We start from the raw sequence: 11,389 nt of genomic DNA on the forward strand, positions 1-11,389 counted from the left end.
CACATACTCTTGCCTGGAAAATCCCATGGACTGAGAAGCCTGGTAGGCTACAGTCCATGGGGTCGCAAAGAGTCAGACATGGCTGAGTGATTTTCTTTCTGGAAACCTGAAGCTTTTTTTCTAAATTTCTTTTAGATCATCTCATGAGAGATAACCTGCTAGTGATGTTTGAGATTCAAACTTTACTGTACTCCCATCAGGATAGATGGCTTGGTCCACTAAATTGTGAAATGGATTTAGAGATACTCTTTGTTGTTCTCTTTGACATGTTTCAGCCAAATAAATGGAAAGCAACTTGCAAAAGAAAACTCTCACCCACTGTGACATATTGAGGAGCCACTCACTGTGAAGCTGCTTAATTTTTTTTCCCTGTTTTTCTTTAACCCACACTCTTTCCTAAGAAAAAAATCCCTTCCTTTACTCCTTCCTTGTGAAAGAAACCACAGTGCTGAGTTGAAACTTCATTTGAGGACTCTCAGAATTAGTTTATCTTTATTGCTCAGTAAATTTTGTGGAGGAGAAGGCAATGGCAACCCACTCCAGTACTCTTGCCTGGAAAATCCCATGGAGGAAGGAGCCTGGTAGGCTGCAAATCCATGGGGTCCCGAAGAGTTGGACAAGTCTGAGTGACTTCACTTCCACTTTTCACTTTCATGCATGGAGAAGGAAATGGCAACCCACTCCAGTGTTCTTGCCTGGAGAATCCCATGGATGGGGGAGCCTGGTGGGCTGCAGTCTATGGGGTTGCACAGAGTCTGACACGACTGAAGCGACTTAGCAGCAGCAAAATGTTGTGGAAAGAATCAAAACTTCATATTTGAAGTATAAAAGGGGCTAAAAGCTGGGATTCTTCTACCTGAACATTTCCTAATCTCACTATATTTGAAGTCATTCTTATCTGGAATGGATTACTTTTGGTTTGAGAATTTAGAACTGTCAAAAGAGTCTTTTGATTCTACACGTTGAATTGCAAATGCATTTTTCTTTGAGAATAGAAACATACTCACCCAAATAATTTAGATTCAGTTGTGCCAGTATATTACGTCCATTTTCTCTCTGAGCTCATTAAATTTCCACATTTCATCAGAATAATTAGAATGTCCTAGTCTGCAAAATTGATATTTAGTTGTTTCCAATGATGATCACTGTAGTATTCTTTTTTTTTTTTTTTTCACTTTCTAAGGATGTTTTCTTGACATTTGCTGAGATAGGCTTCAGTGGTTTCAAAGTTTTCCAATATGATAATCTTTATGCTTTTATCTGCTTTAGAAATGAATGTACTTTGAAATTTCTTCATGAGACAAAATCTTTTATATACTGTTTTATAATAAAACTTCAGAATTATTTTCACCTTTAATCTTTGTATTTATGATAAGACAATACCATCTTCATTATTCATTTAACTCATTTCCCTCTGGGACAAATGTGTTCTTTAGCATTTTGACATACTTCAACTGAACAAATGTTTATTTAAGTCATAGTCACATTTAATACTTAAGCATGACATAGTATTAGCTATTATGCAAATTGTAATAAAAACAGCAAGGTATTTGGAGTCAGGCTACTTATGTTCAAGTATGGGCAAAGCCAGGACAAGCTGTAACTGGTAAGGAATCTCAAAGATAGACAGACTTAGATTCAAATCTCAAACTCATAACCTTCTCACAGTATGAACTTGAATGTACTGTAAGTGTAGTTCTTTTATCTGTCAATGGAGACAATAGTATCTAATGTTCAGAAGAATTAAAATAAGTGTTCTGTGTTCTCTAGGGTACTTAAAAGGATAAGAGGTTGGCAGAAAATGAGATGGAAAAGTCCCTGGTGCTGGGAAAGATTGAAGGCAGGAGGAGAAGGGGACGACAGAGCACGAGATGGTTGGATGGCATCACTGATTCAATGAACATGAGTTTGAGCAAGCTCTGGTAGATAGTGAAGGACGAGGAATCCTGGCATCCTGCAGTCCATGAGATCATAGAGTCAGACACAACTGAGTGACTAAACAACAACAAAAATATATTATTTTACTGCAAGTGAATATTAAATCCTAAAATATCAATCATCAGCATTTATATAAAGTTGCACATTAAAATCAGAACCCACACAATTTGCTTTTATGGATTGTGTAATATTGTTCTAAAACACCTACAGCTACATATTATATATGCTTACATTATTATAACTATAACATATCTGACTTATGTTATATATATTTAGATATTCTCGACATTATAACATTTCATTTCATCAAGCACATAGACAAGTACCATTCATTTTTTTTCTTCTTCTAGGTTATCAAACATCTTATATTTAGCAATTATATTAAGCTGCGTTATTTAACCTTTTGATATTGTGCTTAAAACCGCTTAGAAACTTTTAACAACTTTTAACTGACTTCAACTATTCAGGAAAACAAAGTTTTCAGAGGCAAGTTGATTTAATGTAGTTAATGACAATTAACTTAACACTTTGGAAAATATTAAATATCTATATTCTAGTTTGAATATTTTAAATATTTGAGTAGGAAAACGTGCTACTCATTCAAAGAAGCAGATGGGTAGTGGTGCTTATGACTAGAAATAGTCGACTTAATAGAAAGCAATAATAAATTAACTTGAATGAAAAACAATATTTTTCAAGATAGCCCTAAAAACAAATTTTCCAATAGTGTTAATAATTGATGTATGAAGAATTAGTTCAGATCCTTTTAGAATCTAATCATTAAACATTTAATGATGGATAAATTAATAAAAATAAAACAAATTTAAATATGCTAAAAATAACTGCATTTTCTGAGCTTGATCAATTGTATTTAAAAATATGTATTTTAAATATATATTGACTTATATATGCAGCAATATTGAGGAAATTATTAGTAATAAGCATAGAGGAAATACCATGAAAATGCATTGAAGAAAGTACAATTTTAATTGCTCTGAAAGACAGGTTTAGTGAAATAATTATTCCAGATTCTACGAGATAATGTTTAAATTAGTCGTTGGACTGATATTTATACAGGAAGAAAATTTGGACCTTCAATATAATTACTATAAACTCTTAAATGAAAGGATTAATATAAACCTGAATATATAGCTGGATTTGTCACATTCAAGAAGCAAATGAGACTGAGCTTACACTAAATGAGCCCATCAAAATAAGAAAAAATTTGAGAGATAACTGCTTCCAAAACAGACAGATCAAAGAAAAAAAGGTCAATTCAAATCTGACATCAATATTCAAGAGGGAATAAAAGCAAGCAAGATAGCAATGGACCTCTGAACTGCTGTGGAAAAACTGTAAAAGATAAGATGTAGAAACACATTAAAACCAATACAATATTGTAAAGTAATTAACCTCCAATTAAAATAAATAAATTTATATTAAAAAAATTACACCATAAACATTGAAATATGTCCTAGTTATAAGAAATGGTATTAGAATAAGTTATTTTGAAAATATCAGGAACTTGATAAGCTACCTAGGATATCAGGCAGGCCTCTATAGATGTCAATAATCAATAACAAAAGGAAACATCCAAATATTGAAAAACTGGGTAAGAGTGAGCATTGAAAATTTTAGGATGCCTGTAGTACACTAGCTCGAGAATTTGATAGTCTTATATTACATGATATCTATCCCTTTGTAATATTCTAGCCATCAGGCCAAAATTAGAATATTATTTGCTATAGTTACAAATTTCAGTCCCATTTTCTACTTCACCACCCCTCTCTCCAGCCAGTTATTAAAGAGTAATATTTGTAATGCTTAGCTAGGCAGATATCTAATTAATTCTATGACACATCAGGGTTATTACAGTACATGTCACTAGTATGGTGCCAAAACTAACATCATCATGATCATCAAAGTCTTCACATTTATACAAAAGCAGAAGAGAAATTCTTGAAGAATCCCATGACTACTTCTGGCCTCTTTTTCCTGTGAAGGGTACACATTCTACTCTCTGAAGAAACACAGAATAACACAGATATAGAGGTCTATTTGTTTGTTAACATTTATTTCTTTTTAGAGGCACTTATTCATCTATTGGAAGTTCATCCTTGTCTTTTGACCTCTTCTTGGTTATTAAATATGCTCTCACCTATCATGACCTTGTTGAACACACTTACCAACCTAGTGTTTCCCTACCTAAAGACTCTGTATGACCAGAAGGGTGATATTTATAGTGTAGATACTATGATTTAAGACTTCATGACATCTAGATAAAAAACAAACAAACAAATATGACCCAGTAATTTTTTATAGCATGCCAGTCACTATACAATCCTTCCTTTGATGTTCAGTTTTGTTACTTCTTGTTTCGAACATTACTTTCAAGCACTAAGTTCTAGCTCTTGGTGTTCTTCCTTTCGACTTACCTGTTTCTTCTCTCCCCATCTAAGCCTTCCTCATATGAGATGGCACAGAATAGATATTACTCTCTCCATGAGCCTTCCTGAAAATACACACACACAGAGACATTTTTTCAAAAGTAGATATTTGTTGGAAAACTGAGTCTTTTCTTGCTACATTTGAAAATTCAGTTTGAGCTTTAAGAACAAAACGATCAGGAATTTCACATATTACTTAATGTGTAATGAACTTTGACTAATATTTGTTGATTTAGGAAAATAGCAAATAATCTTTTGTATAGTTAAAAAAAATATCTTTCCAGCAAAATAACGTAAATGCCTTAGATTAGAGGCAATATTTTCATCCTCTCTATACCTCTGACATCTATAACAGCTTAGACTTTCAATGAAAGTTGATTTGATTAAATGGAATTTGCTGCCTGTCATTTCCTTATATATAATTTACTCTACACTCACAGGGCACTTAGCCTTCCACCAGAAGTTTATCTTACTTAAATGTTTTTCATCATATAAACACACTTTGTAAAAAGAGCTGATGATGAAACTTCTTTTGAGAAGATTAAAGCTGTAAAATAGAGTCCTTATTGGATACATGATTTTAAAAAGAGGAATATCTCCTAAATTGTAGTTTGCTTTTTTTTTTTTTTTAATTGCTTACACAAGGAAAAAGATTAACACTGAAGGTTATTTTGAACATTCGCATCTTAAAATGAAACCACTTAGTGTTTAATAAAATAAATTGTGCTTAATAAAATAAAACAAAATAACAGAGCTTTCACCAAATAGAGAAATAAACAAAACAGCATCAAAATCCAGTTAACTCAGAGGGTTTAAAAATATGATTCAAGAGAAATTATAGACCAGTAAAACATTACACAACTTCTCAGTGACTGACATTCATTGCATTTCCTCCTGTATCTGTTTTCTATCATGTATCAGTAGAGTTCAATGTCAGTAATGATACAAATAATTTGAACAGTGGCTTTTAAAGTCTTATCACATCTTCGAATATCTGATATCCCAACTCACTTTTCTTGGATATGAGATGATTTATCAAATTACTATTGATTATTTTTTAAGGGACAAAGCCTTAGAGAGAATATGAATTGGTATTTTTATCTGAAAATGTATTTAATCAAAGATGTAATCAACATAAATATTCTGTCAATAATATTGATTCAATATTTATTTTATTGACATATTAAATTCATTCTAATGAAATAAAATTCAAATTTTAAAGGAAGGCAAGAAAAATCTAAATATAGAACATTTCCTCTGTCATTTGGCCTTATTCCCCTCCCCTCTGCTGTGCATTGTACATCTGCCTTATGCATTAAACAAACTTCCTCAGTGGCAGAAATAACTGCTTAATCATAAAGACCAATTTTTCTTCTTTGGGTACCACTCACATAACTCCTTAGAAGATATTCCTCTCTCAATTTTACAATTCCTCTCTCCTAATTACCTACTGATAACTTTGTACTGAAGATATCTTGATAAAATTTGTGTACAATGCAAGTATAACATGTTTCTTAAAGATAGCAGTTAGCTTGGAAGAGACTGCATCAAATGACCTGGAGATATGCAATGCCACAGTTGATTGAAGCTCTTAGCTTAAATATCTAATTGTGACCTTATTAATATTATTAGCTATGTTACCTGTATTCAGCCTATTTTGTAGGATTATTATTTATTATATTATCAAATATGTGACTGACCCCCAGTAAAAGTAATGGTTAGGGGACTTCAAATGATTGACCAAACATATAGTCAAAAATTAAAGCTCTAGATATGGGAAATAGTAACAAGAGGGAACCATTTCATGGACATAATAAATCAGTATATAGGTATCCCAGAGGCATTTGCTTACTTTTAATAGGGCCTAGTTTAATAATAGTATATTTGAGTGGCCTGCCAACAAAATCATCACCTGAACTGGAGATAAGCGTTTCTAGCACTAAGGTACAAGTTAGTCACAAAACCATGGTTGAGATTAAGACTGAAACTAATGGGATTTTAAAATAAATAATGCTGCTCTCCACTCAGGTCTATAAGAATCAAGTCATTAGCCATTGTAGTCTCTGACCTAAAAAATACCCTAAAAGGAATTCAGGGCAAAGATCAGGATGAGGCACTTAGTGCTCTGGGAAAACTTGAAGAACTGGCCCTCAGATAGTTAGATATTTTTAGGAGAAACTTTATGAAACCTGTTTCTTGAATCTTCTCATACTTAGGAAAGCACTAAACCATTAATCAAGATATCTTGTCCTTAAGAGTAACCATAAACTTCTACCAAGATGTGTGCTTGATTGTATGTACTTGTTTCCCAAAACCATATGTATACTGGCCTAAACAACTTAGCACTTTGGAAGAGTTCTCAGAGCTTCCTGGAAAACTGTCTCCTGGGTTATAATCCTCAGTTCAGTTCAGTTCAGTTCAATCTCTCACTCATGTCCAACTCTTTGTGACCCCATGGGCTGCAGCATGCCAGGTCTCTCTGTCCATCACCAACTCCCAGAGTTTACTCAAACTCATGTCCATTGAGTTGGTGATGCCATCCAACCATCTCATCTTCTTTCATCCCCTTCTCCTGCCTTCAATCTTTCCCAGCATCAGGGTCTTTTCAAATGAGTCAGCTCTTCACACCATGTGGCCAAAGCATTGGAGTTTCAGGTTCAGCATTAGTCCTCCCAATGAACACTCAGGACTGATTTCCTTTAGGATAGACGGATTGGATCTCCTTGAAGTCCAAGGGATTCTCAAGAGTCTTCTCCAATACCACATTTCAAAAGCATCAATTCTATGACTCTCAGCTTTCTTTATAGTCCAGCTCTCACATCCATACAAGACTACTGGAAAAACCATAGCCTTGACTAGATGGACCTTTGTTGACAAAGTAATGTCTCTGCTTTTTAATATGCTACCTAGGTTGGTCATAACTTTCCTTCCAAAGAGTAAGCGTCTTTTTATTTCATGGCTGCAGTCACCATCTGCCGTGATTTTGGACCACGCCACCCCCGCCCCCCCCAGTGCCAAAAAAAAAAAAAAGTCTGCTGCTGTTTCCACTGTTTCTCCATCTATTTCCCATGAAGTGGTGGGACCAGATTCAGTGATCTTAGTTTTCTGAATATTGAGCTTTAAGTCAACTTTTTCACTCTTTTCTTTCACTTTCATCAAGAGGCCCTTTAATTCTTCACTTTCTGACATAAGGGTGGTGTCATCTGCATATCTGAGGTTATTGATATTTCTCTCAGCAATCTTGATTCCAGCTTGTGCTTCTTCCAGGTCAGCGTTTCTCATGATATACTCTGCATATAAGTTAAATAAGCAGGGTCACAATATATAGTCTTAATGTACTCCTTTTCCTATTTAGAACCAGTCTGTGTTTCCATGTCCAATTCTAACTGTTGCTTTCTGACCTACATACAGATTTCTCAAGAGGCAGGTCAGGTGGTCTGGTATTTCCATCTCTTGAAGAAATTTCCACAGTTTGTGGTGATCCACAGAGTCGAAGGTTTTGGCATAATCAATAAAGCAGAAATAGATGTTTTTCTGGAACTCTCTTGCTTTTTCCATGATCCAGCAGATGTTGGCAATTTGATCTCTGGTTCCTCTGCCTTTTCTAAATACAGCTTGAACATCTGAAAGTTCATGGTTCACCTACTGCTGAAGCCTGGCTTGGAGAACTTTGAGCATTACTTTATTAGCATGTGAGATGAGTGCAATTGTATGGTAGTTTGAGCATTCTTCAGCAATGCCTTTCTTTTGGGATTAGAGTGAAAACTGACCTTTTCCAGTCCTGTGGCCACTGTTGAGTTTCCCACATTTGCTGACATATTGAGTACACCACTTTCATAGCATCATCTTTTATTCATTTTTTTTTTTTTTTTTTTAGCATCATCTTTTAGAATTTGAAATAGCTCAACTGGAATTCCATCACCTCCACTAGTTTTGCTCATAATGATGCTTCCTAAGACCCACTTGACTTCACATTCCTGTGGAGTCCAGCTCCAGCAGCCAGGGATTCAGCCTGAATGGGTGAGCAGTGTCGGCAAGAGAAACTGAGAAAAACTCAGTTTTTGTTTGGACTCCCTGTTTATTTCAAGCTTATGATTATCTTTTATACTTTTACAAAACATTATGTCAGAGGTTTGATATTTTTAGTTCCCAGAGACCCAGATTTATTTTTCTCCAAAAATATTGTTGCCCCTCAAAAAGAGTTCCTTCCTCAGCAATTCTCTTATCTACTTTTTCTCATGAGTCCTTGTGAATACACTCATGCTAACGTCTGGGCTGCATACCACATTCCTCAGTTTAATTCTTATCTTTCTAAGTCCTGTTTGCCCCTAGTATCCTAAGCTCACTATTTCTTAGAAAGGGCTTCTAGCTAAAAATATTTCTAAAGTCCCTAATTTCTATAAGCTATAGTAGAATTTTATAACATTACAGCAATCCTTAAAGCTTTAGCTTCTAACTGTTTTTATTATTCCTAAGCCCTAAATTCAGCAAACTTCTTTGCCATAAACACTTTTCTCACAAATGGACTTCAGATAGCAATCCCTCCCATGGCCTCAAACTGCATCCTGTGTGCTCACCCTGGAACACTTTTTTGTAAAAGTCCTTGAACAAATGTTAGTGATTAACTTTATGAATTATTCTTTGAGCACAGCTGCAGAAGTCTTTATGCCTTCTCATGCTCCTCTCAAAAACAATAAGCACCTTAATATTCTCTTCAGTCAACTCACCCGAGGAAAGGAAAAAACAAGTCAGAATCACAAAGTCTAACTCCTCATTCCAGGTCTGTGCCTACAGAAAAAAGGGAGGGGGTTTAGGGCCATGCCTCTATTTTGTCAGTAATGCCTAACGCGGCTCCTGACAACATTCTATGATGTCTTCCTCTAGGTGAGTGATCACATCATCAGGATTATTTGGGTTGTGAAGAACTGTCTTGTATAGTTCTGTGTATTCGTTCCACCTCTTCTTAATATCTTCTGCTTCTGTTAGGTCTGTACCATTTTTGTCCTTTATCAAGCCCATCTTTACATGAAATATTCCCTTGGTATCTCTCATTTTTTTTGAAGAGATCTCTAATCTTTCCCATTCTATTGTTTTCCTCTATTTCTTTGCATTGATCACTGAGGAAGGCTTTCTTATCTCTCTTTGCTATTCTTTGGAACTCTGCACTGAAATGGGTATATCTTTCATTTTTTCCTTTGTCTTTTGTTTCCCTTCTTTTCATAGCCATTTATGATTCTCAGAGTGGCTCATACAATCCTCAGAGTGGTTCAAATAAAATTCTCTATTTCTTTCTTCAGTTCAGTTCAGTGTCTCAGTCATGTCTGACTCTTTGCAACTCCATCAACCACAGCACGCCAGGCCTCCCTGTACATCACCAATCCCTGAAGTCCACCCAAACCCATGTACATTGAGTCTGTGATGCCATCCAACCATTTTATCCTCTCTCTTCCTCTTATCCTCCTGCCCTCAATCTTTCCCAACATCAGAGTCTTTTCACATGAGTCATCTCTTCACATCAGGTGGTCAAAGTATTGGAGTTTCAGCTTCAATGTTAATTTTTGACAATGATTATTTTGAGTTTGCTATAACATAGAAATCTAAAATTATCCATAAATATCCCAAAAGTGTTAGCTTCTCTTTATATAAAGTCATAGAAAAAGATTAAATTTTACAGAAAGATAATTACCTTTACCATTTAAATTTTAAGGTCATACATGTATATATATTTGTGTTTGTTATTACCTTTCTTGGGAGATGACAAAATGCATGAAAACAATAAAGTTTTTCATAGAGAAATAAGATAGCTATTTTAATAATAAAAATAAAAACATTTCACTGACTGGAAAAATTTACCCATGAAAAATCTTGTAAATATAATAATCGTAAATTTACCTACCTAAGCCAGAAAAAGCAAAAGAATTGATAATAACAAGCATATCCTTGCTCTTAGTGTTGTTTAGTGGCAGATGGTTGTATGTAGAGAATTGAGGGTTAACACAGAAGCTGAGAGTACACAGTCTATCTAGTCAGTTTAAGAGTTTAAACCCTAGCTCTGAAATGTAATAATGGTGTACCAGTGACTGAATTACCTCTCACAATCTCAGTTTCCTCAGCTATGACATAAATATTTTAATAGGAAAAATGATAAAAGTAATATAAGCAAAACAGGCCTCTGATTGGCATTCAGCAGACACTCTACAAATGTTTATTATTATCACTATTCTTTCATAATAAACTTAGTTGAGATACAATTGTGGATTATCTGTGGTTCTAAAGAAAAGAAGAGTTGAGAAAAGATGTTGTAAAAGGGAAATCCTATTCTTAAGGTTGTTGCGTTGCACTTTCTCCTGCTGTTACTAATTTAAGCCCCAAACAGAACTTTCTTTTTTTTCTTTAACTTAGAAACCTTTAGTAGGTATTCAGAATAGCCAAGTCTTGGTTCAATAAGGGTTTTTGGTATTATCTCCAGCCCAAACTAAATAAGATATAAGTAGTAGAATGAAAGACTCTTGGTTTTGGTACTAGAGTGAAATTTTATATAAAGCAGGTAGGGCAGTATTTATGGTATAGTTTTCTACATGTCAAAAGAAATCATATGTTAAGATAAATTAGTTGTATCATGAGTTTACAACTTTGTCTCAAAAATTACTGTATGAAAAGAAATGGAGTAAGTTTTTTACATTTCCATGCAAGTGAACAAGAATTAATATCATCACAGTGTTATGCCCATTATAGAGTCAATAAATATTTGATGTTTCTTATGATGAACATGATAAAGATAATAAATCCTGGAATTTTGTCCTCTAATATCTATTATATTATCATTTAAAAATTTACATGGAAATGGTCATGCTATATTTTAAAATCCTAGATTTTGAGTTTCCTCAGTTCAAATACATTGTACTTATGTATTTTCCATTTTAATACATGGTGATACATAATTTTAGAAGAGCCTTGTAAGTTAACAATAACCCAAAATCAAAAATAAGAATAAAAAAAGGTGG

The sequence above is a fragment of the Budorcas taxicolor genome, chromosome 15, assembly GCF_023091745.1.
Source record: "Budorcas taxicolor isolate Tak-1 chromosome 15, Takin1.1, whole genome shotgun sequence".
Taxonomy (NCBI): domain Eukaryota; kingdom Metazoa; phylum Chordata; class Mammalia; order Artiodactyla; family Bovidae; genus Budorcas; species Budorcas taxicolor.